This window comes from Mauremys reevesii, linkage group 12, assembly GCF_016161935.1.
Source record: "Mauremys reevesii isolate NIE-2019 linkage group 12, ASM1616193v1, whole genome shotgun sequence".
Classification (NCBI taxonomy): domain Eukaryota; kingdom Metazoa; phylum Chordata; order Testudines; family Geoemydidae; genus Mauremys; species Mauremys reevesii.
The window spans coordinates 24,280,306-24,308,303 of NC_052634.1; the positions used below are offsets into that span (position 1 = coordinate 24,280,306).

Here is a 27,998-nt window from a genome sequence, read left to right on the forward strand (position 1 = left end):
AACATCTCTTGCTAGCTGCAACTCCAAGCGTGAGTTGCCCTTCCTGATTTCACTCCTGCGTGCCTGAGCAATATTTTTATACTCCTCCCTGGTCATTTGTCCAATCTTCCACTTCTTCAAACGGCGCTGCCTGCCAGTGCACTCAGCCTCACTTGGCAGGTAACAAAAGGGATCGAGTGGCCGTCCAGTTTCTGGAGAGTGGCTGACAACACCCGACCTTCTGCCCTGAGGAGAAACTGACGTGAGACAAGGCAGGGGAGGTCATTCTTGTATTGGACCAACTTCCGGTGGGGAGAGAGCGAGAGAGAAGCGAAATGCAAGCTGCACTCTTTCCCCAGCAGCAGGTGGGCCACGTCGTCTCTCTGATGGCCTGGCTTCCCGGGACGGGACCCGCTACAACTTAGATAATTTTTTACCTCAAGGTTCCCAAGACACAGACAAGGTTTTCATCTCGAGGCCAAAGACCAAAAACATCAAGACACTTGATCACGGCCTTGGATAGGCCAAGATTTAAAAGTTTATTAGAAAATATTTGAAAATGAACGATACAGAGAGTTGAAATGTCAGATATTGGTCATCGGGGGTGACATACAGAGTATAGGGCAATTTTAGTTTTAAATGTTTATTAGAAAATGTTTAAGAATAGATAATACAGAGAGATTGTAACATCAGTTACTGGTCATCAGGGTGACATCCAGAGTATAGGGGATGCTAATACTTTGGTATTGGACAGCACATAACTTATACAGTGTGCAATGTCCCCAATGTGGGGTATATACTGTGGGTGAGTTCAAGATACAGTCAGCAAGCAGTGAGGGTACATCACGCATACAACAGTTAAAGACAGTCATAGGTATAAATAAGCAAGCCAGGTAATGGGGATAGAATGACCCTCACATGGCAAAGTTAAGGTCTGTCGCACTCGATCTGAGCACTACACCCCATCTGAGCTCAAAGAGCTGAGCACGCAAGAGCGGCGGCCCGGGCGGGCAGGGGGAGGGGCCCGAGCGGAGGGGCGGAGCCGCGTGAGCAGGTATGCAGATCTGTGTGCGAGCAGAGCATCGTGGGAGCGGACGCAGGCTGCCAGGCAGGGCCCGACTTTGGCACCGGGAGCTCGGCGTGGGGAAGGGACGGTCTCCGGGGGCCACGTCGGGGCAGCTGTCGGCAGTGTGGGCCGGTGGGGGCGAGGCCGGCGGTGGGGGCGCGGCGGTCCGCCCCGTGTGTTATAAGTGCGGGGCGAGCGAGGGCGGGCGGCGGCCGGGCAGCAGGAACTCATACTTACCTGGCAGGGGAGATACCATGATCACGAAGGTGGTTTTCCCAGGGTGAGGCTCATCCATTGCACTGCGGGTGTGCTGACCCCTGCGATTTCCCCAAATGCGGGAAACTCGACTGCATAATTTGTGGTAGTGGGGGACTGCGTTCGCGCTCTCCCCTGGTGATTGGTTTGAACAACAGACAACTGACAGTGGGCTGTTTAGGCTTAGTGCACTGCAAAGCAGATTCTCAGGAAAGCAGTTATTATTCTGGGCCTTTGGGAGTGCTCTTTTCCACAGGCCCTGTACTTCTAGGTATCTTTGTCACACGTTCCTCCTTGTAAGCAAAGCTCAGCTCTGAACCTTTACTTGGGTCTCTCTGTGTTCTTGGCTTTCCCTGGTCTTTTGCAGCTGATCTGCTCTCTAGTCTGCTTTTGGGGGGCTTGGACTGGTGCCTTCCTTGGCTCTAAGGGGAGCTGCCTGCCTGCCTGCTCTGCTTCTTTCCCTGCTTGTAGCTTCTTGCCCGGCCCTTCTTCTTGGGCTCTTCCTCCTTTGTGGGAGGACGGCCTGTCCAAAACGCCTGTCCCACCTGGTCTCCTCGTCCAACAGGCAGCCTCGCCCCCTGCCCTGGGGCCGCTTTGGCTTTCGCTGTCTGTTCCTGTCTCTTGGTGGCCACCCTGTCTGTGCTACGGAGACTAGGCTGTCACAACCCCATGCTGGAGGAGGGCTTTCCGTCGCTTGAGGCCCACCCACCGCCTCCCCGAATGCCCTTTAGCTACGCTGCGGGTTAGGGCGGCGTGGCCGTGTCGCCCAGGAGCGGGTTTTCCCTTTTGCACACCTCTGACGGACGGAGCTGTTTTGACTTAACTGTTCAGCACGCACCGACCCTCGGGCCTGGGCTGCACGGGGAACGTAAATCGGCGCGGCTACATCAGTCCGCGCCTTGGTCGGAAGAATTCTTCCGTCGACCTAGCTCCGCCTTTTGGGGAGGTGGATGGCCGGCACCAACGAGGAAAACCCTCTCCAGGACCCTTCTCCAGGAACAGTGCCCTTCCGTTTGGGGAGATTATGCTGCTTTAAAAAAGAGAAATTGTTTAACTGCCTTTCTCTGAGGCAAGGTTGACTTTGTATTGCTTCCCTCTGGCTCCTTATAGCAGTTGTGTTCTGAAATCTTTAGGGTTTCACTTCATTTATGATGAAATCTTGCTGTAACTTTATTCTAATTTTCAATGAGTAACTAGACCTGAGCTGTTTGGTGTGTTAGTGGAGGATTGTTTAAAAACCTGGGATTCCACTTTCGGCTGCCTTTCCATTACATTTCCTCTGAAAGCCCACCGAAAGCCTCCACTTCCCACATAACTCTCTCAAACCTGCAGTCATCAGGCATACAGAAGATGCTTACAGTTTCACTCCATACGAGTCCAGTTCCTTGCTGTTTCCTGTCTAACCACTGCACACATATGGTATCCCCTCCCTACCCGGAGCTGCTTCCTGGCTTTTCCGCTCAGGACAGGAAAACGAGAATGGAGAAGTAAGCTGTGCAGGGAACTCTTCCTCAGCTCGCACTCCACCCCCCAAGGGCCTTTCGAGGTCTTCTACGGACTTCAGGTTTCATTTGATTTCCAAGGTTTATGGGCTCATTAATTAGCCATCTCTCCTAATGCAGGGATCCTACGGGTCAGACCAAAGATCGATGGCCCAAAAGAGCTAAGAAACAGAAATAAAGGTGAGAGCTAGGCGTTACATTCAGATGAGCATCCAGAATCTGACTGTGCCTTGGCATGTTCAACGCTGCCGAAAGAAGGAGCTCGTCAGGTCCCTCTGCTAGCACCCAAATCTGGTGGCTAGTCGGTCTGCTGAGAAATAAGGAAAAGGAAAAGAATTAAAGGAGTCAGGCAATAACAAGGAAATGAAAAGGTTTGTCCAACGGGTTCTGTCTGATTGACCGTCTTCCCAGCTACCCGTCCAAGTTAAAGACCTAGCCCAGTATCCTGTCTGCTGACAGCAGCCAATGCCAGGTGCCCCCTACTATACTTTTTTCATACTATAGAAAAGCTTCAGCCAGTGACACCAGCTCAGGGAGCACTCTTCTGTTTTTCTCACAGCAGGCAACAGCCTTGCCAAAGCAAAGCCTTAAAAAATTGGCTACAAACTCATCAACATTCCTCTCCACGGAAATCTTTAGTAAAAGGCGAAAGATTTATACGAACTGAAGAGAAAGCAGAGCATGTAGAACACGTGGCAGAGGCGCTGCCGGGGCAACCGCCTACGCTCCCAAAAGTCAGGGTGACTACTCTCCCAGCCCGCTACACCGCTAGCTTTCAGAGGAAATGGAATTGAACCGATTGGCAGCCCGAGTTGGATCATCGAAACCGGGGACACAGGGAGCAAAACCAGCCCTCGACCAGGGACTCGCCGCTGCACGCAATGCACTGTGGCTATGCAAATAAGATGCTGCGGCCGTCTCCGGCGCTCAAAGGAGTCTTTTCTCCGGGCTGCCTCTGCTCCTTCCCCGGCTGGGCGGAGATTGGGATGGGGCAGCTGCTCTCCTGAGACAGTCCCGCTGATGCCCAGGCGCATGGAGGACGGAGCCCGGACGAGAAGCCAGAGGGCACTTGGCCCACAGCTAAAACCGGAGCAAACGCACACACTTTGCAAAGGAACAGGAGCCGGGATCTTGCACATGAGATTCTATCTGCCGGCCGGGGTGCGACCCCGCGTTGTACCTGCTGCTTGGTCTGCCTCTGCTGCAAAGTAGCTCGCCTCGCTCAGATCCTTGGGGTTCGCTGAGCTGCAGCTCACCTTGATACACGGGAACAGCTTCAAATCATGGAATATCAGGGTTGGAAGGGACCTCAGGAGGTCATCTAGTCCAACCCAATCCCCATCTAAATCATCCCAGCCAGGGCTTTGTCAAGGCTGACCTTAAAAACCTCTCAGGAAGGAGATTCCACCACCTCCCTAGGGAACCCATTCCAGTGCTTCACCACCCTCCTAGTGGAAAAGGGTTTTCCTAAGATCCAACCTAAACCTTCCCCACTGCAACTTGGGACCATTGCTCCTCGTTCTGTCATCTGGTGCCACTGAGAACAGTCTAGATCCATCCTCTTTGGAACCCCCTTTCAGGTAGTTGAAAGCAGCGATCAATTCCCCCCTCATTCTTCTCTTCTGCAGACTAAACAATCCCAGTTCCCTCAGCCTCTCCTCATAAATCATGTCTTCCAGCCCCCTAATCACTTTTGTTGCCCTATGCTGGACTCTTTTCAGTTTTTCCACATCCTTCTTGCAGTGTGGGGCCCAAAACCGGACACGGTACTCCAGATGAGGCCTCACCAACGTCGAAGAGAAGGGAACGACCACATCCCTCGATCTGCTGGCAATGCCCCTACGTATACAGTCCAAAATGCCGTTAGCCTTCTTGGCAACAAGGGCACGCTGTCGACTCCTATCCAGCTTCTCGTCCACTGTAACCCCTAGGTCCTTTTCTGCAGAACTGCTGCCTAGCCATTCGGTCCCTAGTCTGGAGCAGTGCACGGGATTCTTCCGTCCTAAGTGCAGGACTGGGCACTTGTCCTTGTTGAACCTCATCAGGTTTCTTTCGGCCCAATCCTCCAATTTGTCTAGGTCCTCTGTAGCCTAGCCGTACCCTCCAGCGTATCGACCGCTCCTCCCAGTTTAGCGTCATCTGCAAACTTGCTGAGAGTGCAGTCCACGCCATCCTCCAGATCCTTAACGAAGATATTGTACACAACCGGCCCCAGGACCGAGCCTTGGGCACACGCCGCTTGAGACCGGCTGCCAATTAGACGTGGAGCCATTGATCACTACCCGTTGAGCCCGAGGACCTAGCCAGCTTATAGTCCACCTTATAGTCCATTCATCCAGCCCAAACTTCTTGAACTTGCCGACAAGAATACTGTGGGAGACCGTATCAAAAACTTTGCTAAAGTCAAGGAAGAACACATCCATTGCTTTTCCCTCATCCACAGACCCAGTTCTCTCCTCACAGAAGGCAATTAGGTTAGTCAGGCGTGACTTGCCCTTGCTGAATCCATGCTGACCGCTCCTGATCACTTGCCTCTCCTCTAAGTGCTTCAGAATTGATTCCTTGAGGACCTGCTCCATGATTTTTCCAGGGACTGAGGTGAGGCTGACTGGCCTGTAGTTCCCCGGATCCTCCTTCTTCCTTCCCTCTTTTAAAAATGGGCACTATATTAGCCTTTTCCCAGTCATTTGGGACTTCCCCCAATGGCCATGAATTTTCAAAGATAATGACCAGTGGCTCTGCAATCACACCCGCCAACTCCTTTAGCACCCTCGGATGCAGCGCATCCAGCCCCATGGATTTGTGCTCATCCAGCTTTTCTAAATAGTCCCGAAGCACTTCTTTCTCCACAGAGGGCTGGTCACCTCCTCTCCATGCTGTGCTGCCCAGAGCAGCAGTCTGGGAGCTGATTTTGTTCGTGAAGACAAAATCACGAAGGGGGAGGGTGGGGAAGCATTGAGTACATTAGCTTTTTCCACATCCTCTGTCACTAGGTCACCTCCCTCATTCTGTAAGGGGCCCACACTTTCCTTGACTTTCTTCTTGTTGCTAACATCCCTGAAGAAACCCTTCTTGTTGTTACTCTTAACATCTCTTGCTAGCTGCAACTCCAAGCGTGAGTTGCCCTTCCTGATTTCACTCCTGCGTGCCTGAGCAATATTTTTATACTCCTCCCTGGTCATTTGTCCAATCTTCCACTTCTTCAAACGGCGCTGCCTGCCAGTGCACTCAGCCTCACTTGGCAGGTAACAAAAGGGATCGAGTGGCCGTCCAGTTTCTGGAGAGTGGCTGACAACACCCGACCTTCTGCCCTGAGGAGAAACTGACGTGAGACAAGGCAGGGAGGTCATTCTTGTATTGGACCAACTTCCGGTGGGGAGAGAGCGAGAGAAGCGAAATGCAAGCTGCACTCTTTCCGCAGCAGCAGGTGGGCCACGCTGCCTCTCTGATGGCCTGGCGTCCCGGGACGGGACCCGCTACAACTTAGATAATTTTTTACCTCAAGGTTCCCAAGACACAGACAAGGTTTTCATCTCGAGGCCAAAAGACCAAAAACATCAAGACACTTGATCACGGCCTTGGATAGGCCAAGATTTAAAAGTTTATTAGAAAATATTTGAAAATGAACGATACAGAGAGTTGAAATGTCAGATATTGGTCATCGGGGGTGACATACAGAGTATAGGGCAATTTTAGTTTTAAATGTTTATTAGAAAATGTTTAAGAATAGATAATACAGAGAGTTTGTAACATCAGTTACTGGTCATCAGGGGTGACATCCAGAGTATAGGGGGATGCTAATACTTTGGTATTGGACAGCACATAACTTATACAGTGTGCAATGTCCCCAATGTGGGGTATACTGTGGGTGAGTTCAAGATACAGTCAGCAAGCAGTGAGGGTACATCACGCATACAACAGTTAAAGACAGTCATAGGTATAAATAAGCAAGCCAGGTAATGGGGATAGAATGACCCTCACATGGCAAAGTTAAGGTCTGTCGCACTCGATCTGAGCACTACACCCCATCTGAGCTCAAAGAGCTGAGCACGCAAGAGCGGCCCGGGCGGGCAGGGGGAGGGGCCCGAGCGGAGGGGCGGAGCCGCGTGAGCAGGTATGCAGATCTGTGTGCGAGCAGAGCATCGTGGGAGCGGACGCAGGCTGCCAGGCAGGGCCCGACTTTGGCACCGGGAGCTCGGCGTGGGGAAGGGACGGTCTCCGGGGCCACGCCGGGCAGCTGTCGGCAGTGTGGGCCGGTGGGGCGAGGCCGGCGGTGGGGCGCGCGGTCCGCCCCGTGTGTTATAAGTGCGGGGCGAGCGAGGGCGGGCGGCGGCCGGGCAGCAGGAACTCATACTTACCTGGCAGGGGAGATACCATGATCACGAAGGTGGTTTTCCCAGGGTGAGGCTCATCCATTGCACTGCGGGTGTGCTGACCCCTGCGATTTCCCCAAATGCGGGAAACTCGACTGCATAATTTGTGGTAGTGGGGGACTGCGTTCGTGCTCTCCCCTGGTGATTGGTTTGAACAACAGACAACTGACAGTGGGCTGTTTAGGCTTAGTGCACTGCAAAGTAGATTCTCAGGAAAGCAGTTATTATTCTGGGCCTTTGGGAGTGCTCTTTCCACAGGCCCTGTACTTCTAGGTATCTTTGTCACACGTTCCTCCTTGTAAGCAAAGCTCAGCTCTGAACCTTTACTTGGGTCTCTCTGTGTTCTTGGCTTTCCTGGTCTTTTGCAGCTGATCTGCTCTCTAGTCTGCTTTTGGGGGCTTGGACTGGTGCCTTCCTTGGCTCTAAGGAGCTGCCTGCCTGCCTGCTCTGCTTCTTTCCCTGCTTGTAGCTTCTTGCCCGGCCCTTCTTCTGGGCTCTTCCTCCTTTGACGGAGGACGGCCTGTCCAAAACGCCTGTCCCACCTGGTCTCCTCGTCCAACAGGCAGCCTCGCCCCTGCCCTGGGGCCGCTTTGGCTTTCGCTGTCTGTTCCTGTCTCTTGGTGGCCACCCTGTCTGTGCTACGGAGACTAGGCTGTCACAACCCCATGCTGGAGGAGGGCTTTCCGTCGCTTGAGGCCCACCCACCGCCTCCCGAATGCCCTTTAGCTACGCTGCGGGTTAGGGCGGCGTGGCCGTGTCGCCCAGGAGCGGTTTTCCTTTGCACACCTCTGACGGACGGAGCTGTTTTGACTTAACTGTTCAGCACGCACCGACCCTCGGGCCTGGGCTGCACGGGAACGAAATCGGCGCGGCTACATCAGTCCGCGCCTTGGTCGGAAGAATTCTTCCGTCGACCTAGCTCCCGCCTTTCGGGAGGTGGATGGCCGGCACCAACGAGGAAAACCTCTCCAGGACCCTTCTCCAGGAACAGTGCCCTTCCGTTTGGGGAGATTATGCTGCTTTAAAAAGAGAAATTGTTTAACTGCCTTTCTCTGAGGCAAGGTTGACTTTGTATTGCTTCCTCTGGCTCCTTATAGCAGTTGTGTTCTGAAATCTTTAGGGTTTCACTTCATTTATGATGAAATCTTGCTGTAACTTTATTCTAATTTTCAATGAGTAACTAGACCTGAGCTGTTTGGTGTGTTAGTGGAGGATTGTTTAAAACCTGGGATTCCACTTTCGGCTGCCTTTCCATTACATTTCCTCTGAAAGCCCACCGAAAGCCTCCACTTCCCACATAACTCTCTCAAACCTGCAGTCATCAGGCATACAGAAGATGCTTACAGTTTCACTCCATACGAGTCCAGTTCCTTGCTGTTTCCTGTCTAACCACTGCACACATATGGTATCCCCTCCCTACCCGGAGCTGCTTCCTGGCTTTTCCGCTCAGGACAGGAAAACGAGAATGGAGAAGTAAGCTGTGCAGGGAACTCTTCCTCAGCTCGCACTCCACCCCCCAAGGGCCTTTCGAGGTCTTCTACGGACTTCAGGTTTCATTTGATTTCCAAGGTTTATGGGCTCATTAATTAGCCATCTCTCCTAATGCAGGGATCCCACGGGTCAGACCAAAGATCGATGGCCCAAAAGAGCTAAGAAACAGAAATAAAGGTGAGAGCTAGGCGTTACATTCAGATGAGCATCCAGAATCTGACTGTGCCTTGGCATGTTCAACGCTGCCGAAAAGAAGGAGCTCGTCAGGTCCCTCTGCTAGCACCCAAATCTGGTGGCTAGTCGGTCTGCTGAGAAATAAGGAAAAGGAAAAGAATTAAAGGAGTCAGGCAATAACAAGGAAATGAAAAGGTTTGTCCAACGGGTTCTGTCTGATTGACCGTCTTCCCAGCTACCCGTCCAAGTTAAAGACCTAGCCCAGTATCCTGTCTGCTGACAGCAGCCAATGCCAGGTGCCCCCTACTATACTTTTTTCATACTATAGAAAAGCTTCAGCCAGTGACACCAGCTCAGGGAGCACTCTTCTGTTTTTCTCACAGCGGGCAACAGCCTTGCCAAAGCAAAGCCTTAAAAAATTGGCTACAAACTCATCAACATTCCTCTCCACGGAAATCTTTAGTAAAAGGCGAAAGATTTATACGAACTGAAGAGAAAGCAGAGCATGTAGAACACGTGGCAGAGGCGCTGCCGGGGCAACCGCCTACGCTCCCAAAAGTCAGGGTGACTACTCTCCCAGCCCGCTACACCGCTAGCTTTCAGAGGAAATGGAATTGAACCGATTGGCAGCCCGAGTTGGATCATCGAAACCGGGGACACAGGGAGCAAAACCAGCCCCTCGACCAGGGACTCGCTTCGCTGCACGCAATGCACTGTGGCTATGCAAATAAGATGCTGCGTCCGTCTCCGGCGCTCAAAGGAGTCTTTTCTCCGGGCTGCCTCTGCTCCTTCCCCGGCTGGGCGGAGATTGGGATGGGGCAGCTGCTCTCCTGAGACAGTCCCGCTGATGCCCAGGCGCATGGAGGACGGAGCCCGGACGAGAAGCCAGAGGGCACTTGGCCCACAGCTAAAACCCGGAGCAAACGCACACACTTTGCAAAGGAACAGGAGCCGGGATCTTGCACATGAGATTCTATCTGCCGGCCGGGGTGCGACCCCGCGTTGTACCTGCTGCTTGGTCTGCCTCTGCTGCAAAGTAGCTCGCCTCGCTCAGATCCTTGGGGTTCGCTGAGCTGCAGCTCACCTTGATACACGGGAACAGCTTCAAATCATGGAATATCAGGGTTGGAAGGGACCTCAGGAGGTCATCTAGTCCAACCCAATCCCCATCTAAATCATCCCAGCCAGGGCTTTGTCAAGGCTGACCTTAAAAACCTCTCAGGAAGGAGATTCCACCACCTCCCTAGGGAACCCATTCCAGTGCTTCACCACCCTCCTAGTGGAAAAGGGTTTTCCTAAGATCCAACCTAAACCTTCCCCACTGCAACTTGGGACCATTGCTCCTCGTTCTGTCATCTGGTGCCACTGAGAACAGTCTAGATCCATCCTCTTTGGAACCCCTTTCAGGTAGTTGAAAGCAGCGATCAATTCCCCTCATTCTTCTCTTCTGCAGACTAAACAATCCCAGTTCCTCAGCCTCTCCTCATAAATCATGTCTTCCAGCCCCTAATCACTTTTGTTGCCCTATGCTGGACTCTTTTCAGTTTTTCCACATCCTTCTTGCAGTGTGGGGCCCAAAACCGACACGGTACTCCAGATGAGGCCTCACCAACGTCGAAGAGAAGGGAACGACCACATCCTCGATCTGCTGGCAATGCCCCTACGTATACAGTCCAAAATGCCGTTAGCCTTCTTGGCAACAAGGGCACGCTGTCGACTCCTATCCAGCTTCTCGTCCACTGTAACCCCTAGGTCCTTTTCTGCAGAACTGCTGCCTAGCCATTCGGTCCCTAGTCTGGAGCAGTGCACGGGATTCTTCCGTCCTAAGTGCAGGACTGGGCACTTGTCCTTGTTGAACCTCATCAGGTTTCTTTCGGCCCAATCCTCCCATTTGTCTAGGTCCTCTGTAGCCTAGCCGTACCCTCCAGCGTATCGACCGCTCCTCCCAGTTTAGCGTCATCTGCAAACTTGCTGAGAGTGCAGTCCACGCCATCCTCCAGATCCTTAACGAAGATATTGTACACAACCGGCCCCAGGACCGAGCCTTGGGGCACGCCGCTTGAGACCGGCTGCCAATTAGACGTGGAGCCATTGATCACTACCCGTTGAGCCCGAGGACCTAGCCAGCTTATAGTCCACCTTATAGTCCATTCATCCAGCCCAAACTTCTTGAACTTGCCGACAAGAATACTGTGGGAGACCGTATCAAAAACTTTGCTAAAGTCAAGGAAGAACACATCCATTGCTTTTCCTCATCCACAGACCCAGTTCTCTCCTCACAGAAGGCAATTAGGTTAGTCAGGCGTGACTTGCCCTTGCTGAATCCATGCTGACCGCTCCTGATCACTTGCCTCTCCTCTAAGTGCTTCAGAATTGATTCCTTGAGGACCTGCTCCATGATTTTTCCAGGGACTGAGGTGAGGCTGACTGGCCTGTAGTTCCCCGGATCCTCCTTCTTCCTTCCCTCTTTTAAAATGGGCACTATATTAGCCTTTTCCCAGTCATTTGGGACTTCCCAATGGCCATGAATTTTCAAAGATAATGACCAGTGGCTCTGCAATCACACCCGCCAACTCCTTTAGCACCCTCGGATGCAGCGCATCCAGCCCCATGGATTTGTGCTCATCCAGCTTTTCTAAATAGTCCTGAAGCACTTCTTTCTCCACAGAGGGCTGGTCACCTCCTCTCCATGCTGTGCTGCCCAGAGCAGCAGTCTGGGAGCAGATTTTGTTCGTGAAGACAAAATCACGAAGGGGAGGGTGGGGAAGCATTGAGTACATTAGCTTTTTCCACATCCTCTGTCACTAGGTCACCTCCCTCATTCTGTAAGGGGCCCACACTTTCCTTGACTTTCTTCTTGTTGCTAACATCCCTGAAGAAACCCTTCTTGTTGTTACTCTTAACATCTCTTGCTAGCTGCAACTCCAAGCGTGAGTTGCCCTTCCTGATTTCACTCCTGCGTGCCTGAGCAATATTTTTATACTCCTCCCTGGTCATTTGTCCAATCTTCCACTTCTTCAAACGGCGCTGCCTGCCAGTGCACTCAGCCTCACTTGGCAGGTAACAAAAGGGATCGAGTGGCCGTCCAGTTTCTGGAGAGTGGCTGACAACACCCGACCTTCTGCCCTGAGGAGAAACTGACGTGAGACAAGGCAGGGGAGGTCATTCTTGTATTGGACCAACTTCCGGTGGGGAGAGAGCGAGAGAGAAGCGAAATGCAAGCTGCACTCTTTCCCAGCAGCAGGTGGGCCACGCTGCCTCTCTCTGATGGCCTGGCTTCCGGACGGGACCCGCTACAACTTAGATAATTTTTTACCTCAAGGTTCCCAAGACACAGACAAGGTTTTCATCTCGAGGCCAAAAGACCAAAAACATCAAGACACTTGATCACGGCCTTGGATAGGCCAAGATTTAAAAGTTTATTAGAAAATATTTGAAAATGAACGATACAGAGAGTTGAAATGTCAGATATTGGTCATCGGGGGTGACATACAGAGTATAGGGCAATTTTAGTTTTAAATGTTTATTAGAAAATGTTTAAGAATAGATAATACAGAGAGTTTGTAACATCAGTTACTGGTCATCAGGGGTGACATCCAGAGTATAGGGGGATGCTAATACTTTGGTATTGGACAGCACATAACTTATACAGTGTGCAATGTCCCCAATGTGGGGTATACTGTGGGTGAGTTCAAGATACAGTCAGCAAGCAGTGAGGGTACATCACGCATACAACAGTTAAAGACAGTCATAGGTATAAATAAGCAAGCCAGGTAATGGGGATAGAATGACCTCACATGGCAAAGTTAAGGTCTGTCGCACTCGATCTGAGCACTACACCCCATCTGAGCTCAAAGAGCTGAGCACGCAAGAGCGGCGGCCCGGGCGGGCAGGGGGAGGGGCCCGAGCGGAGGGGCGGAGCCGCGTGAGCAGGTATGCAGATCTGTGTGCGAGCAGAGCATCGTGGGAGCGGACGCAGGCTGCCAGGCAGGGCCCGACTTTGGCACCAGGAGCTCGGCGTGGGGAAGGGACGGTCTCCGGGGCCACGTCCGGGCAGCTGTCGGCAGTGTGGGCCGGTGGGGCGAGGCCGGCGGTGGGGCGCGCGGTCCGCCCGTGTGTTATAAGTGCGGGCGAGCGAGGCGGGCGGCGGCCGGGCAGCAGGAACTCATACTTACCTGGCAGGGGAGATACCATGATCACGAAGGTGGTTTTCCCAGGGTGAGGCTCATCCATTGCACTGCGGGTGTGTGACTTCGCGATTTCCCAAATGCGGGAAACTCGACTGCATAATTTGTGGTAGTGGGGACTGCGTTCGCGCCTCCCTGGTGATTGGTTTGAACAACAGACAACTGACAGTGGGCTGTTTAGGCTTAGTGCACTGCAAAGCAGATTCTCAGGAAAGCAGTTATTATTCTGGGCCTTTGGGAGTGCTCTTTCCACAGGCCCTGTACTTCTAGGTATCTTTGTCACACGTTCCTCCTTGTAAGCAAAGCTCAGCTCCGAACCTTTACTTGGGTCTCTCTGTGTTCTTGGCTTTCCTGGTCTTTGCAGCTGATCTGCTCTCTAGTCTGCTTTTGGGGGGCTTGGACTGGTGCCTTCCTTGGCTCTAAGGGGAGCTGCCTGCCTGCCTGCTCTGCTTCTTTCCCTGCTTGTAGCTTCTTGCCCGGCCCTTCTTCTTGGGCTCTTCCTCCTTTGACGGGAGGACGGCCTGTCCAAAACGCCTGTCCCACCTGGTCTCCTCGTCCAACAGGCAGCCTCGCCCCCTGCCCTGGGGCCGCTTTGGCTTTCGCTGTCTGTTCCTGTCTCTTGGTGGCCACCCTGTCTGTGCTACGGAGACTAGGCTGTCACAACCCCATGCTGGAGGAGGGCTTTCCGTCGCTTGAGGCCCACCCACCGCCTCCCCGAATGCCCTTTAGCTACGCTGCGGGTTAGGGCGGCGTGGCCGTGTCGCCCAGGAGCGGGTTTTCCCTTTTGCACACCTCTGACGGACGGAGCTGTTTTGACTTAACTGTTCAGCACGCACCGACCCTCGGGCCTGGGCTGCACGGGGAACGTAAATCGGCGCGGCTACATCAGTCCGCGCCTTGGTCGGAAGAATTCTTCCGTCGACCTAGCTCCCGCCTTTCGGGAGGTGGATGGCCGGCACCAACGAGGAAAACCCTCCAGGACCCTTCTCCAGGAACAGTGCCCTTCCGTTTGGGGAGATTATGCTGCTTTAAAAAGAGAAATTGTTTAACTGCCTTTCTCTGAGGCAAGGTTGACTTTGTATTGCTTCCTCTGGCTCCTTATAGCAGTTGTGTTCTGAAATCTTTAGGGTTTCACTTCATTTATGATGAAATCTTGCTGTAACTTTATTCTAATTTTCAATGAGTAACTAGACCTGAGCTGTTTGGTGTGTTAGTGGAGGATTGTTTAAAAACCTGGGATTCCACTTTCGGCTGCCTTTCCATTACATTTCCTCTGAAAGCCCACCGAAAGCCTCCACTTCCCACATAACTCTCTCAAACCTGCAGTCATCAGGCATACAGAAGATGCTTACAGTTTCACTCCATACGAGTCCAGTTCCTTGCTGTTTCCTGTCTAACCACTGCACACATATGGTATCCTCCCTACCCGGAGCTGCTTCCTGGCTTTTCCGCTCAGGACAGGAAAACGAGAATGGAGAAGTAAGCTGTGCAGGGAACTCTTCCTCAGCTCGCACTCCACCCCCCAAGGGCCTTTCGAGGTCTTCTACGGACTTCAGGTTTCATTTGATTTCCAAGGTTTATGGGCTCATTAATTAGCCATCTCTCCTAATGCAGGGATCCCACGGGTCAGACCAAAGATCGATGGCCCAAAAGAGCTAAGAAACAGAAATAAAGGTGAGAGCTAGGCGTTACATTCAGATGAGCATCCAGAATCTGACTGTGCCTTGGCATGTTCAACGCTGCCGAAAAGAAGGAGCTCGTCAGGTCCCTCTGCTAGCACCCAAATCTGGTGGCTAGTCGGTCTGCTGAGAAATAAGGAAAAGGAAAAGAATTAAAGGAGTCAGGCAATAACAAGGAAATGAAAAGGTTTGTCCAACGGGTTCTGTCTGATTGACCGTCTTCCCAGCTACCCGTCCAAGTTAAAGACCTAGCCCAGTATCCTGTCTGCTGACAGCAGCCAATGCCAGGTGCCCCCTACTATACTTTTTTCATACTATAGAAAAGCTTCAGCCAGTGACACCAGCTCAGGGAGCACTCTTCTGTTTTTCTCACAGCGGGCAACAGCCTTGCCAAAGCAAAGCCTTAAAAAATTGGCTACAAACTCATCAACATTCCTCTCCACGGAAATCTTTAGTAAAAGGCGAAAGATTTATACGAACTGAAGAGAAAGCAGAGCATGTAGAACACGTGGCAGAGGCGCTGCCGGGGCAACCGCCTACGCTCCCAAAAGTCAGGGTGACTACTCTCCCAGCCCGCTACACCGCTAGCTTTCAGAGGAAATGGAATTGAACCGATTGGCAGCCCGAGTTGGATCATCGAAACCGGGGACACAGGGAGCAAAACCAGCCCCTCGACCAGGGACTCGCTTCGCTGCACGCAATGCACTGTGGCTATGCAAATAAGATGCTGCGTCCGTCTCCGGCGCTCAAAGGAGTCTTTTCTCCGGGCTGCCTCTGCTCCTTCCCCGGCTGGGCGGAGATTGGGATGGGGCAGCTGCTCTCCTGAGACAGTCCCGCTGATGCCCAGGCGCATGGAGGACGGAGCCCGGACGAGAAGCCAGAGGGCACTTGGCCCACAGCTAAAACCCGGAGCAAACGCACACACTTTGCAAAGGAACAGGAGCCGGATCTTGCACATGAGATTCTATCTGCCGGCCGGGTGCGACCGCGTTGTACCTGCTGCTTGGTCTGCCTCTGCTGCAAAGTAGCTCGCCTCGCTCAGATCCTTGGGGTTCGCTGAGCTGCAGCTCACCTTGATACACGGGAACAGCTTCAAATCATGGAATATCAGGGTTGGAAGGGACCTCAGGAGGTCATCTAGTCCAACCCAATCCCCATCTAAATCATCCCAGCCAGGGCTTTGTCAAGGCTGACCTTAAAACCTCTCAGGAAGGAGATTCCACCACCTCCTAGGGAACCCATTCCAGTGCGTCACCACCCTCCTAGTGGAAAAGGGTTTTCCTAAGATCCAACCTAAACCGTCCCCACTGCAACTTGGGACCATTGCTCCTCGTTCTGTCATCTGGTGCCACTGAGAACAGTCTAGATCCATCCTCTTTGGAACCCCTTTCAGGTAGTTGAAAGCAGCGATCAATTCCCCTCATTCTTCTCTTCTGCAGACTAAACAATCCCAGTTCCTCAGCCTCTCCTCATAAATCATGTCTTCCAGCCCCTAATCACTTTTGTTGCCCTATGCTGGACTCTTTTCAGTTTTTCCACATCCTTCTTGCAGTGTGGGGCCCAAAACCGACACGGTACTCCAGATGAGGCCTCACCAACGTCGAAGAGAAGGGAACGACCACATCCTCGATCTGCTGGCAATGCCCCTACGTATACAGTCCAAAATGCCGTTAGCCTTCTTGGCAACAAGGGCACGCTGTCGACTCCTATCCAGCTTCTCGTCCACTGTAACCCCTCGGTCCTTTTCTGCAGAACTGCTGCCTAGCCATTCGGTCCCTAGTCTGGAGCAGTGCACGGGATTCTTCCGTCCTAAGTGCAGGACTGGGCACTTGTCCTTGTTGAACCTCATCAGGTTTCTTTCGGCCCAATCCTCCAATTTGTCTAGGTCCTCTGTAGCCTAGCCGTACCCTCCAGCGTATCGACCGCTCCTCCCAGTTTAGCGTCATCTGCAAACTTGCTGAGAGTGCAGTCCACGCCATCCTCCAGATCCTTAACGAAGATATTGTACACAACCGCCCCAGGACTGAGCCTTGGGGCACGCCGCGTGAGACCGGCTGCCAATTAGACGTGGAGCCATTGATCACTACCCGTTGAGCCCGAGGACCTAGCCAGCTTATAGTCCACCTTATAGTCCATTCATCCAGCCCAAACTTCTTGAACTTGCCGACAAGAATACTGTGGGAGACCGTATCAAAAACTTTGCTAAAGTCAAGGAAGAACACATCCATTGCTTTTCCTCATCCACAGACCCAGTTCTCTCCTCACAGAAGGCAATTAGGTTAGTCAGGCGTGACTTGCCCTTGCTGAATCCATGCTGACCGCTCCTGATCACTTGCCTCTCCTCTAAGTGCTTCAGAATTGATTCCTTGAGGACCTGCTCCATGATTTTTCCAGGGACTGAGGTGAGGCTGACTGGCCTGTAGTTCCCGGATCCTCCTTCTTCCTTCCCTCTTTTAAAAATGGGCACTATATTAGCCTTTTCCCAGTCATTTGGGACTTCCCCCAATGGCCATGAATTTTCAAAGATAATGACCAGTGGCTCTGCAATCACACCCGCCAACTCCTTTAGCACCCTCGGATGCAGCGCATCCAGCCCCATGGATTTGTGCTCATCCAGCTTTTCTAAATAGTCCTGAAGCACTTCTTTCTCCACAGAGGGCTGGTCACCTCCTCTCCATGCTGTGCTGCCCAGAGCAGCAGTCTGGGAGCTGATTTTGTTCGTGAAGACAAAATCACGAAGGGGGAGGGTGGGGAAGCATTGAGTACATTAGCTTTTTCCACATCCTCTGTCACTAGGTCACCTCCCTCATTCTGTAAGGGGCCCACACTTTCCTTGACTTTCTTCTTGTTGCTAACATCCCTGAAGAAACCCTTCTTGTTGTTACTCTTAACATCTCTTGCTAGCTGCAACTCCAAGCGTGAGTTGCCCTTCCTGATTTCACTCCTGCGTGCCTGAGCAATATTTTTATACTCCTCCCTGGTCATTTGTCCAATCTTCCACTTCTTCAAACGGCGCTGCCTGCCAGTGCACTCAGCCTCACTTGGCAGGTAACAAAAGGGATCGAGTGGCCGTCCAGTTTCTGGAGAGTGGCTGACAACACCTGACCTTCTGCCCTGAGGAGAAACTGACGTGAGACAAGGCAGGGAGGTCATTCTTGTATTGGACCAACTTCCGGTGGGGAGAGAGCGAGAGAGAAGCGAAATGCAAGCTGCACTCTTTCCCCAGCAGCAGGTGGGCCACGTCGTCTCTCTGATGGCCTGGCTTCCCGGGACGGGACCCGCTACAACTTAGATAATTTTTTACCTCAAGGTTCCCAAGACACAGACAAGGTTTTCATCTCGAGGCCAAAAGACCAAAAACATCAAGACACTTGATCACGGCCTTGGATAGGCCAAGATTTAAAAGTTTATTAGAAAATATTTGAAAATGAACGATACAGAGAGTTGAAATGTCAGATATTGGTCATCGGGGGTGACATACAGAGTATAGGGCAATTTTAGTTTTAAATGTTTATTAGAAAATGTTTAAGAATAGATAATACAGAGAGTTTGTAACATCAGTTACTGGTCATCAGGGGTGACATCCAGAGTATAGGGGGATGCTAATACTTTGGTATTGGACAGCACATAACTTATACAGTGTGCAATGTCCCCAATGTGGGGTATACTGTGGGTGAGTTCAAGATACAGTCAGCAAGCAGTGAGGGTACATCACGCATACAACAGTTAAAGACAGTCATAGGTATAAATAAGCAAGCCAGGTAATGGGGATAGAATGACCTCACATGGCAAAGTTAAGGTCTGTCGCACTCGATCTGAGCACTACACCCCATCTGAGCTCAAAGAGCTGAGCACGCAAGAGCGGCGGCCCGGGCGGGCAGGGGAGGCCTGAGCGGAGGGGCGGAGCCGCGTGAGCAGGTATGCAGATCTGTGTGCGAGCAGAGCATCGTGGGAGCGGACGCAGGCTGCCAGGCAGGGCCCGACTTTGGCACCGGAGCTCGGCGTGGGAAGGGACGGTCTCCGGGGCCACGTCGGGGCAGCTGTCGGCAGTGTGGGCCGGTGGGGCGAGGCCGGCGGTGGGGCGGCGGTCCGCCCGTGTGTTATAAGTGCGGGCGAGCGAGGGCGGCGGCGGCCGGGCAGCAGGAACTCATACTTACCTGGCAGGGGAGATACCATGATCACGAAGGTGGTTTTCCCAGGGTGAGGCTCATCCATTGCACTGCGGGTGTGCTGACCCCTGCGATTTCCCCAAATGCGGGAAACTCGACTGCATAATGTGTGGTAGTGGGGACTGCTCGCGCTCTCCCTGGTGATTGGTTTGAACAACAGACAACTGACAGTGGGCTGTTTAGGCTTAGTGCACTGCAAAGCAGATTCTCAGGAAAGCAGTTATTATTCTGGGCCTTTGGGAGTGCTCTTTTCCACAGGCCCTGTACTTCTAGGTATCTTTGTCACACATTCCTCCTTGTAAGCAAAGCTCAGCTCTGAACCTTTACTTGGGTCTCTCTGTGTTCTTGGCTTTCCCTGGTCTTTTGCAGCTGATCTGCTCTCTAGTCTGCTTTTGGGGGGCTTGGACTGGTGCCTTCCTTGGCTCTAAGGGGAGCTGCCTGCCTGCCTGCTCTGCTTCTTTCCCTGCTTGTAGCTTCTTGCCCGGCCCTTCTTCTTGGGCTCTTCCTCCTTTGACGGGAGGACGGCCTGTCCAAAACGCCTGTCCCACCTGGTCTCCTCGTCCAACAGGCAGCCTCGCCCCCTGCCCTGGGGCCGCTTTGGCTTTCGCTGTCTGTTCCTGTCTCTTGGTGGCCACCCTGTCTGTGCTACGGAGACTAGGCTGTCACAACCCCATGCTGGAGGAGGGCTTTCCGTCGCTTGAGGCCCACCCACCGCCTCCCCGAATGCCCTTTAGCTACGCTGCGGGTTAGGCGGCGTGGCCGTGTCGCCCAGGAGCGGGTTTTCCTTTGCACACCTCTGACGGACGGAGCTGTTTTGACTTAACTGTTCAGCACGCACCGACCCTCGGGCCTGGGCTGCACGGGGAACGAAATCGCGCGCTACATCAGTCCGCGCCTTGGTCGGAAGAATTCTTCCGTCGACCTAGCTCCCGCCTTTCGGGAGGTGGATGGCCGGCACCAACGAGGAAAACCTCTCCAGGACCCTTCTCCAGGAACAGTGCCCTTCCGTTTGGGGAGATTATGCTGCTTTAAAAAGAGAAATTGTTTAACTGCCTTTCTCTGAGGCAAGGTTGACTTTGTATTGCTTCCTCTGGCTCCTTATAGCAGTTGTGTTCTGAAATCTTTAGGGTTTCACTTCATTTATGATGAAATCTTGCTGTAACTTTATTCTAATTTTCAATGAGTAACTAGACCTGAGCTGTTTGGTGTGTTAGTGGAGGATTGTTTAAAAACCTGGGATTCCACTTTCGGCTGCCTTTCCATTACATTTCCTCTGAAAGCCCACCGAAAGCCTCCACTTCCCACATAACTCTCTCAAACCTGCAGTCATCAGGGATACAGAAGATGCTTACAGTTTCACTCCATACGAGTCCAGTTCCTTGCTGTTTCCTGTCTAACCACTGCACACATAAGGAATCCTCCCTACCCGGAGCTGCTTCCTGGCTTTTCCGCTCAGGACAGGAAAACGAGAATGGAGAAGTAAGCTGTGCAGGAACTCTTCCTCAGCTCGCACTCCACCCCCCAAGGGCCTTTCGAGGTCTTCTACGGACTTCAGGTTTCATTTGATTTCCAAGGTTTATGGGCTCATTAATTAGCCATCTCTCCTAATGCAGGGATCCCACGGGTCAGACCAAAGATCGATGGCCCAAAAGAGCTAAGAAACAGAAATAAAGGTGAGAGCTAGGCGTTACATTCAGATGAGCATCCAGAATCTGACTGTGCCTTGGCATGTTCAACGCTGCCGAAAAGAAGGAGCTCGTCAGGTCCCTCTGCTAGCACCCAAATCTGGTGGCTAGTCGGTCTGCTGAGAAATAAGGAAAAGGAAAAGAATTAAAGGAGTCAGGCAATAACAAGGAAATGAAAAGGTTTGTCCAACGGGTTCTGTCTGATTGACCGTCTTCCCAGCTACCCGTCCAAGTTAAAGACCTAGCCCAGTATCCTGTCTGCTGACAGCAGCCAATGCCAGGTGCCCCCTACTATACTTTTTTCATACTATAGAAAAGCTTCAGCCAGTGACACCAGCTCAGGGAGCACTCTTCTGTTTTTCTCACAGCAGGCAACAGCCTTGCCAAAGCAAAGCCTTAAAAAATTGGCTACAAACTCATCAACATTCCTCTCCACGGAAATCTTTAGTAAAAGGCGAAAGATTTATACGAACTGAAGAGAAAGCAGAGCATGTAGAACACGTGGCAGAGGCGCTGCCGGGGCAACCGCCTACGCTCCCAAAAGTCAGGGTGATGACTCTCCCAGCCCGCTACACCGCTAGCTTTCAGAGGAAATGGAATTGAACCGATTGGCAGCCCGAGTTGGATCATCGAAACCGGGGACACAGGGAGCAAAACCAGCCCCTCGACCAGGGACTCGCTTCGCTGCACGCAATGCACTGTGGCTATGCAAATAAGATGCTGCGTCCGTCTCCGGCGCTCAAAGGAGTCTTTTCTCCGGGCTGCCTCTGCTCCTTCCCCGGCTGGGCGGAGATTGGGATGGGGCAGCTGCTCTCCTGAGACAGTCCCGCTGATGCCCAGGCGCATGGAGGACGGAGCCCGGACGAGAAGCCAGAGGGCACTTGGCCCACAGCTAAAACCCGGAGCAAACGCACACACTTTGCAAAGGAACAGGAGCCGGGATCTTGCACATGAGATTCTATCTGCCGGCCGGGTGCGACCCGCGTTGTACCTGCTGCTTGGTCTGCCTCTGCTGCAAAGTAGCTCGCCTCGCTCAGATCCTTGGGGTTCGCTGAGCTGCAGCTCACCTTGATACACGGGAACAGCTTCAAATCATGGAATATCAGGGTTGGAAGGGACCTCAGGAGGTCATCTAGTCCAACCCAATCCCCATCTAAATCATCCCAGCCAGGGCTTTGTCAAGGCTGACCTTAAAAACCTCTCAGGAAGGAGATTCCACCACCTCCCTAGGGAACCCATTCCAGTGCTTCACCACCCTCCTAGTGGAAAAGGGTTTTCCTAAGATCCAACCTAAACCTTCCCCACTGCAACTTGGGACCATTGCTCCTCGTTCTGTCATCTGGTGCCACTGAGAACAGTCTAGATCCATCCTCTTTGGAACCCCCTTTCAGGTAGTTGAAAGCAGCGATCAATTCCCCCCTCATTCTTCTCTTCTGCAGACTAAACAATCCCAGTTCCCTCAGCCTCTCCTCATAAATCATGTCTTCCAGCCCCCTAATCACTTTTGTTGCCCTCCCCTAGACTCTCTCCAATTTGTTTCTGTAGTGGGGGCGGGGGGTGAAAACTGGACGCAGTGCTCCAGATGTGGCCTCACCAGTGCTGACTAGAGGGGAATAATCACTTCCCTCCATCTGCTGGCAACGCTCCTACTAATCCAGCCCAATATGACCAGTTACCCATATTGAATGCAGACACAGCAATATTTGATACATTGGTCGCTGTCCATTCAGGAGGTTCTTTCCCACCTGTTCATAAATAATGAAGCTGCTCTAAGCGGAGGGGAGAGAGCTGTCCTGTCCGTGCAGTTAACCCATCTCCCCAAGAGGTGGTAGCTATGACAGTGGGGGGAAGCTATGTTGGTGGGTGTGCAAGCTGTGGTGTCTCCATGTGTATATAAAGTTTAATCAAACCCCATTTTTTAAACCCCTGTGGTCTGGGAATAGAAAAGGAGCTCTCAGAGGCAGAGCCCGTCCTTCAAAATCCTTAAGGTCACTGACTTGCCTATGCAAATGTCATGGGGGTATAGCTCAGTGGTAGAGTGTTTGACTGCAGATCAAGTGGTCTTTGGTTCAAATCCAAGTGCCCTCTCACAAACCTCTTCCTTCAGTAAAAATAATTCCGTTTTCAGGAGCTCCACTAAATGGGGATCCCTGAAATGAATGGACACACTCAATGTTTTCCTGTGCAAATGCATAAAAACCTAGCAAACATGTCCCCCAGCTGAAATCACTTCCAATCCTCTAAGTGTCTAGGTTTGTTTTCATCAATTGAACAAATTCACATGAAGACACATTTGCAGGTCCTTGGCCTCCATGGGCTACAATGTGCAGAAGAACAAGAACCACATCCACTTGGGAGGCATGGACTAGTCTGTATTACATTTGGTAAGTAAGTTGCCATTGGGACTGAAAACTCTACTGGGGGTGGACAGGAGCCTGTTACAAAACTAAAATAACCAGGATTTACCAAACTCCCTGTTACACATTCAATCCTCTCTTTGTGCACACAGCATCAATTGGGGCTCTAATAAATGGCAGCCTTCCTTTAACACAGATCGTTGTACCTTGTGACTTTCAGATACATTCGAATGGCAGCTGTTCAGAGGTCATGTGCTGCTAGTTCATGAGCAGCAGCAGAGTCTCTGTACATTTACCAACGGTAGAGCTGGGTGTGTCTGCATCCAAGTAACTGCAGAGTCAGTGTAGTCCCAGACAGTTAATTGCACAGTCTCACTTTCTGGTCTCATTGATCATTTGGGTAGATACAGCAACGGTTTGGTGGGTTTTGGTTTTTTTTCCCCTTCGTTTTCTCCTAAGGAATGTGTGATCTTGAGCATGTTAGTTTAAGTTCCCTGTGGGTCAGGAAAATTCCATCTCCTTGAAATACCTGGGGAAGTGACCTGCTTGTATAACCTAGAATAAAGGAGCTTTTAAAGAAGAGACTGCTTTACAAATATGCTGGGATAAAAACAGTAAATTCCACGGCCAGACACCAGGCCAGGATCAATGGATGGGGCCAGGGTCAATTAATTTCAGAAGAAACAAACTCTTGGGAAGTAGCTGTAATTTGTCCCCAAACCTTTCCTTGTTCTCATATGCTATCAGGGATTCTCTTCTAGAGGGCAGAGTTAAGGTTATCTAGGCATGTACTCTCACTCTGTATTCCCTGTTTTTCCAGAGTTTGAGTTTTACTGAACTCGATGTTCTGGAAGGTAAGAGATATTCACTGTCAAAGTTAACTCTGTGTTAACAAAGGTTTTGTTAGTGGCAAAAAATGTGACTAATCCCTCACTGCGGTAATTCCACTGACTTCAGTGTACTCTTTCCCCATTTCTAGTTCCAAAAAAATAAGCAAATTAAAACAACCTTGAGACCTAAAATGCTGTGAGAAAATGGAAATTTTAGTAGCTCAAATAATTCAGTTTCTTCTGTGTCTTGTGTGTGTGTAAATGGCACAACACATTAATTTATAAGCACATCTTTCTTAACTTCTTTAAATATTCTGTAGTACATTGACTAGATCAGGTGGGTTGTTCAATTCATTGAGGTTTTCATGCATTGCCCAATACATATTTTTCATATTATGTAAATGAACACAACTCATTGAACACAAAATTGTGTATTTCATGCTGTGAACTGTGTTGGTAGCTCAAATTAATAGGTTTATTTTCTCTCTCTCTCTCTCTCTCTGTGAGGCACAACAAAATAATTTAGTGATGCTGAAAATGTTCCCTTCTCCTCCAGAACTGCCTTGGAATCACCTTCCCTTTGTAGATTAATCTGCCCCTGTGTCTCTACAAGGAAAATATAGTTTCTATGAAAAAAACACAATTTTTTAATTAAAGGGACTGAGACAGAATAGCCACATGATGGTGACACATCAGGAATGCAAAGCAACAGGTTTGTTGCCGGCTCAAAGGGCCCGAGGCGGAGCAACAGCAGGGTTCGTTGCCCAGTGTGCGTTGCACTAATTAATACACCAGGATGGAGAAGCAAACCACGTTTATTTGAGCTCAAAAAAAGGTGCCAGGGAGAAAAAGCATCTCAAATCCTGCACACCCACGCGCAGGCGGGGTCCCAGCATTTATACCCCCCTTGTTTGTGTAAGCCTTTTGTTTGGTTTTCCCCCTCACCCCTCCCTTCCCAACAGCAGTTACTTTAAACATTACATCTCAGCGTGTTAGAAAAGTTCCCATTTGCATGTTTATCTATGGCCTTCACAGCACAGACGCATGCAGATTTTCCTCCCCCCTTTCCCCTCCTCCCCGCCGCTTTTTGCTGTTTCAAACTGTCCTGCAGCTGCAAGCTGAGACAGCTGACAGTTACACATTTTGCTTGCTGTTTTGTTAGCATCTTAGGCTTTGGCTACACTTACACTTCAAAGTGCTGCCGTGGCAGCGCTGCCGCGGCAGCGCTTTGAAGCGCTAAGTGTAGTCAAAGCACCAGCGCTGGGAGAAAGCTCTGCTGGCGCTTTGCAGCGCCGCAATTTGCAGCGCTGGAGAGGGTGTGTTTTCACACCCTGCTGCAGCGCTGCAAATTTGCAAGTGTAGCCAAGCCTTTAGGCTGGTTAAAGTTCACAGCATGGAAGAACTTGGGTTCACTCAGGCCCAAATTCACAACTTTGGTTTACTTAGGCCTAGTGACACCAACAGGTTCCTGGTTTGCACATTGATGGTGACAAGGGATTGAACTCGACTCCCCTCTTTCTACAGACACATTTGTTTTATTCTCTGAGGTCAAACATCAGTTTAAATGTTGTACTTAGTCCTCTGCCTTGTAGCTTCAACAGCCGCAGATGCAAGATGAGTGACTGCAGAGCAAAGAAAGGTTGGGTCGGTCACTAGGTCTCTGTTTCTATTGCTCGTTGTCTCTCTCCCCTTCCCTGATAAGGAGCAACGGTAAGAGAAGAAGAGGTTAAACCATGTGCTAGGTGGTGGCTGGGTTGGATGACAAATTTAAAACCATCTCAGCGCCCTCTAGTGTGACACTGACACCATCAGCTTCTCACCTTTCACTCACACTTCATTAATAACAGTTTCCCTGAACTACTTTGCTGTGATTATTTCAATGGCTCCTACACCGATACCTGCTGCCCCTTCTGGCTGGTTAATTGCACTATTTGGAACCTGCTCCTAAAATTACACCCTTCCTGGGAGCAAGATTCAGAACTGCCCAAGGAAACCCCATTGGGTTTCAAGTGCAGCCCAGGCAGGGTGGCAAGGGGACAGCACAGGGGTCTCAGAGCTTCTTCCTCCTCACAGAGAGAAGGTTAAGGGGGGGGCCACCAGTTATGACTCCTGGGTTTTAGTCCTGGCTGTGGGAGGAAAGGGGTGTTTAGTGGATTAGAGTTGGGGGCTTAGGAATCAAAGAGGAAACATCTCCCTTTTCAGCTTCAATGCACATTGAACAAGAACATGGCTTCTCATCTCAGGTTTCAGAGGAGCAGCCGTGTTAGTCTGTATCCTCAAAAAGAACAGGAGTACGTGTGGCTCCTTAGAGACTAACACGTTTCTTAGGTTCTGTTGCCATCATGTGGCCATTTCATTTCACTTCTTATTGTTAAAAGGTCTGGGTACTTCAGTGAGGCTAATCATCTAGTGGAACAAGCTCCGCACGGGATTTGGTTAATTCCCCATCACTGCCGTGTGTAAATCAAGACTACAGCTCTTGCTGCAAGATACCTGGTGTGTGGGTGTCCCTGTTCCCCCTTCAGAACCTCTGGTACATGGTGCTTCCCTCCTCCCAGTTCAAGATCCCATCATGTGGGTGCTCCCATCCAGGATCTCTGGTGGGTGTCTCTGTCCCCCACCCCATGAACTAGCTCCCGTGTGTGGTTTCCCCTGCCTGCCCCCAGGCTCTGTGGGTGTCTCTGTTCCCCTTTTCAAGATCCGTGTTGCAGGGGGCATCCCTCCCCCCAAGTCAGAATCCCCAGCGTGTGGGTGCTCCCATCCCCCTTCCAGGCTCTGCGGGGGTGTCTGTATAAAAAGAGACCGTGTCTCACTGTCTTGCCCAGGCTACGCTGCAGGGGCTACTCACAGGTGCGATCCCACTACTGATTAGCACAGAAGTTTTGACCTACTCCGTTTCCGACCTGGGCCGGGTCACCCCTCCTTAGGCAACCTGGAGACCCCAAGCTCCCCCGGGATCACCATATTGATGCTGAACTTAGTGCGGACACCTGATCGGCACAGCCCCCTGCAGCCCAGAACTCCTGAGCTCAAGCGATCCACCGGCCTCAGCCTCCCCAGGCGCTGGGATCACAGGCTCAGCCACGGGGCCCGGCTGGTTACAACGTCTCCTGCTTCCAACTTCAGGCTCAGCCTGGGAGCTCTGCGTTCTGAGCAGGTGGAAGTGGAGCCTGGCACTGAGCTGATGCGCTGAGGGTTATTTGCACTGTGCGCTTCACATGGAGGTTAAAACACGGGGCACAGATCTTTGAGCACAACCCTCGTCCTGAGGAATGGGGTCGGAGGGGGGCTGCATAAAGAGAGACCGACTCTCCCTGGCGGGGCTGCAGTGGCTCTTCACAGGGGCAGTCCCACTGCCAATTGGTACCAGAGTTTTGCCCGCCTCCTTTCCTGGGCTGGCTCCCCTCTCCCTAGGGGGAACTGGTGGCCCCAAACTTCCCAGAAACCAGCATAGCGAGGCCAACCTGAGCACAGACACCTGCTCAGCACCCCAGGGTGCAGCCCTGAACCCCAGCAATCAGCTACACTCAGCTGCCCACCCAACAAGCGTTACACGCAGGAGCCTTCGTGCCCCGCGTGTTCAGGTCCCTCCCAGCGCCAGCTTTAAACTCCGCTGCTCAGTTCTAAGCTTTGGCTACACGGGGGCAGCCTGGAGCTCAGCCAACGCCTCCCGTTGCTGGTTGCGTTTCCCGCTCCTCGTGGCAGGTTCACACCCCGCAGGCAGATCTCTGAATCGGAGCCAAACCGTTCCCCAAATCCAGCGCTTTAGCAGCAGCTTTGCTAGGAAAGCGCTGACGTCCCCAAGTAAAGTAAGAGCCAGAGCGCTGTGTCCAGGATCTTCCACTGGGCCCCTCACCGTGGTGTCTGTCAGGCGCAAGGAGAAACCAGGGAAATGTTTTCATGGTGTTTAAGGGCAGAAGGGACCATTAGCTCAGCTAGTCTGACCCCCGAATAACACAGAATTACACCATGACACACATTGATCCCACAGACCTTAGACAGATCAAAGCGTTTCAGCCCTCAGGAAGGAGGCTAAACTGGGTGCCAGAGGCAGCGAACAAGGGGCCCCCAAGGCAATGGCAGGGAACTGACGAGGTGAAATATGCCCAGATGATCCCAGCAGGCGACCCACCCCCATGCTACAGAGGTGGGAGTCCCTGTTCCTCCTGCCCTTAAGAATCTCTGGTGGTAAGTGGGTCCCCCCAGTTCCCCAGATAAGAGTCCTCCATGTGGTTTCCCTGGCTTCACCTC

General features: G+C 51.8%; 9 non-coding genes across 9 annotated transcripts; 5 read left to right on the forward strand and 4 right to left on the reverse strand.

Moving 5' to 3' along the window:
- The first annotated feature begins 1,274 nt into the window (after positions 1-1,274).
- Positions 1,275-1,438, forward strand: LOC120376090. The gene has a single exon (XR_005587010.1). It is a non-coding gene; the product is annotated as a U1 spliceosomal RNA (small nuclear RNA).
- Positions 1,439-3,369: 1,931 nt separating this feature from the next.
- On the reverse strand, positions 3,370-3,485 carry LOC120376015. The gene has a single exon (XR_005586941.1). It is a non-coding gene; the product is annotated as a U5 spliceosomal RNA (small nuclear RNA).
- Positions 3,486-7,152: 3,667 nt separating this feature from the next.
- On the forward strand, positions 7,153-7,316 carry LOC120376148. Its single transcript, XR_005587057.1, has one exon. It is a non-coding gene; the product is annotated as a U1 spliceosomal RNA (small nuclear RNA).
- A 1,915-nt stretch (positions 7,317-9,231) lies between these two features.
- LOC120376016 lies at positions 9,232-9,347 on the reverse strand. Its single transcript, XR_005586942.1, has one exon. It is a non-coding gene; the product is annotated as a U5 spliceosomal RNA (small nuclear RNA).
- A 3,660-nt stretch (positions 9,348-13,007) lies between these two features.
- On the forward strand, positions 13,008-13,165 carry LOC120376265. Its single transcript, XR_005587166.1, has one exon. It is a non-coding gene; the product is annotated as a U1 spliceosomal RNA (small nuclear RNA).
- A 1,924-nt stretch (positions 13,166-15,089) lies between these two features.
- On the reverse strand, positions 15,090-15,205 carry LOC120376017. The gene has a single exon (XR_005586943.1). It is a non-coding gene; the product is annotated as a U5 spliceosomal RNA (small nuclear RNA).
- A 3,650-nt stretch (positions 15,206-18,855) lies between these two features.
- Positions 18,856-19,015, forward strand: LOC120376242. Its single transcript, XR_005587146.1, has one exon. It is a non-coding gene; the product is annotated as a U1 spliceosomal RNA (small nuclear RNA).
- A 1,921-nt stretch (positions 19,016-20,936) lies between these two features.
- LOC120376018 lies at positions 20,937-21,052 on the reverse strand. Its single transcript, XR_005586944.1, has one exon. It is a non-coding gene; the product is annotated as a U5 spliceosomal RNA (small nuclear RNA).
- A 1,524-nt stretch (positions 21,053-22,576) lies between these two features.
- On the forward strand, positions 22,577-22,648 carry TRNAC-GCA. The gene has a single exon. It is a non-coding gene; the product is annotated as a tRNA-Cys (tRNA).
- The last annotated feature ends 5,350 nt before the right edge of the window (positions 22,649-27,998 follow it).